Source organism: Tribolium madens, unplaced genomic scaffold (genome assembly GCF_015345945.1).
Source record: "Tribolium madens isolate multiple individuals breed KSU strain unplaced genomic scaffold, Tmad_KSU_1.1 Scaffold_97;HRSCAF=244;Tcas5.2_LG3a, whole genome shotgun sequence".
Lineage (NCBI taxonomy): Eukaryota > Metazoa > Arthropoda > Insecta > Coleoptera > Tenebrionidae > Tribolium > Tribolium madens.
In genome coordinates this window covers 14,174,254-14,176,998 of record NW_025401069.1, presented here as the reverse complement: position 1 = coordinate 14,176,998, position 2,745 = coordinate 14,174,254, and positions in this window count along the sequence as shown.

Here is a 2,745-nt window from a genome sequence, read left to right as displayed (position 1 = left end):
ATTTTGACATTTGACGGTGTCTTCATGTATATGTTTTTCATAATTATTTACTAAATGTACAAAAACTTGTAATAGACTGCAACTGAAGTAAATATTATGAACRACCCTGTATATATGTATATTTATTTATAGAAATCGCATTTCTAGTGGACCCTATTTGTTCCCAATGCAATGCATGAATGTCATTTAAGTTCGGAGAGGGTCTATTTTAATTATGCCTGAAGTCGACATAGGGGAATATGGAACGATGTTGCAGATGTACAAATTTAGTTCAAATGTGTTATTTACAGAAAGATTTTGACATTTTTATAATCTGTTTTATTAGTTTTTTACAAGTTGTAATTACTTCGATTCGTACTTTTGAAAAACGTGACAAATGACAGTTGGGGTTGAGAAGTGGTCATTTCCCAACCTGAACTGTATATTTCATATCGTATTCCAACTTTACAGATGCAAGGTAATTTGACTATTACTTTGTCATTGTGAATAAACCAATTTTAAAATTTTTTTAATGCGAAATTAATTTGTGAAAACTAATAACAATCAGGAAGTTTCAAAGTTCCCTGAAAACTGTTTTTATTTTTATCGAGTTTTCAAGAAATATGATTTTTTGTTCGTAAAATTGATTGCTTTAGTGAGAATAATGAGTCTCCCACACCCACATTTCATTTTTTTTTAATGATTACTTATCGGTGGTCATTTTTATGAGTCTTAGCGTCTTCTAAACCAATGAATGAATTGTTTTTAGTCCATAATTTACTAAATCATACTTTTAGTTAGATAAGCTTTCGGCTGACTAACAATTCGTTTAATCACATCCGATTTGATACCATATTGATGACAATTTATTTACTTTTGTATAAAAAAAAAAAAAAACTTCCGTTAAATTTGGGGTCATTATCCAGCATCTGAAACATTTTCCTGAGCCTCTTGAACAAGCTGTTGTCGCTTTTTTATTTTTTAAAAGGCAGATGTTTTACACATCTTGGCCTGAACTCTATGTTCTATATCAAGAGTTAAGAAACTGTTTACTACAATTTCGTTTATTTAATCAAGAGTAGCATCATGTGGTAGTTTAGATTGACACTAAAAATAACGTCAAGTGGGCTTAGAACAAAAAATAAATCTCAAAAAGTGGGCTTTAATTTTCTTTAAATGGATTTGATTGTTAAATCACTACAAGAAGTTAAATTGTTTCACTTTGTTAAGACTTTCAGACAGACATTTCCGCTGATGTAAATTTTTTCGCCTTGTTGGCGCGAAATTCGTAACTGGAAGAACAGTCAGAGGCTTCGAAAATGATGGCATGTGAAGGCCGAGGCCATCAGGAGTATCTCGCTTTTTCTCCTCCACCTTGAGTGGTGATAGGTTTTTGTTCAAAGAGAATTCGAGAGCTCGAATTGAGTTAGATTTCGCCTGGAGGCGGGTCATTGAATCCTCCTCTTCGGGTGTTATTTCGATTCTTCGTTTTTATCAACTCTATTTACAGAATTTACTATTTACACGTATTTAGTTTTGTTGCCCACTTTCGACCTTGCTGTGTCTGGCATGTTGATCTTCTTGCGTCGTCGTTGACGACTTTTTCGCAGATTATTTCCTTGAAATGATATCGATTAAGAAGCGACCTACCGTAGATCCGTCTCTAATGCATGTTGCACAGTACACACCTCGCGATTATTTTAATTAGGCGGTGAAGAGGCGACCGATTTTGTTTTCCCATAATTACAAAATGCATAATTCTCTAGGTTAGTTAGTCATTGGAATAATTAGTCATGGTACGAGATTTTCTTAAACGGTTTTTGTTTTTAAATAATCGTGTGTGAATCAAAGATTATTATATTCAAATCGATTCGGGTTTTTCGTGTGTGCTTTGTGTAGACGTAGACAGACAATAACTCATCTCAATGTCGTCTATTTCCCACACTGGCGCGTCCTTGAATCGTATGTGGGTTTTGGGGGCCTAAAACTAGATCCATTTTGGGCAAAAATAAAAAATTATTACATTAAATGAGAAATCAGACTTTGAAATTAAAAAAAAATCTCATATTTTACATTATTGAATTTGTGTTTTTTAATCTAATTTCAAGTCCACAATCTTTCAAACAACTGGAGTTGAAAGTACGTGAAGTCATTTTTTCAGGAACAAAGCTGCAAGTTCTCTTACAGCTCATTTTGGCCTGAAAAAGTTACACTTTCCAACTGTCTTTTTTTGCCAATCACATTAATCAATTTATTGAAAAAAAAAATGCGAAAATAAAAAATATTTCATTAGATTTCATTTACAATAAGAAAATGAAGTCCACTTCGAATTTGAAGTATTTTCAAGTATAATTAAAAAAGAGGTTTTTTCTCATGTTTTAAATCACTCTTGTTGAATTAGTATATTTGTAAAATGGAGCGGAAACTACATGAAATTAACATTTCAGGAACAAAAGTCTAAAGCTCTCCTACTAAATTACAGCTTTCGCTTAAAAATGTTACACTTCTAAACTGTTCTTTTTTTTTTCGAATCACTGTTAATTTCTAGAAATTTATATGACTAAAATTAGACTTCAAAAATTCTTTCTTGTTGAATTAGTGTAATTAAAAAAATTTTAATTTAACATTTGTACAATTTATCGAAAAAAATAGGGAGAAAATAATAATAAATACATTAGATGAGAAATCAGATTTCAAAATTATGAAAAAAGCTTTTTTCTCATATTTTACATCATTGAATTAGTTTAATTTAAAAAAAATCAATTA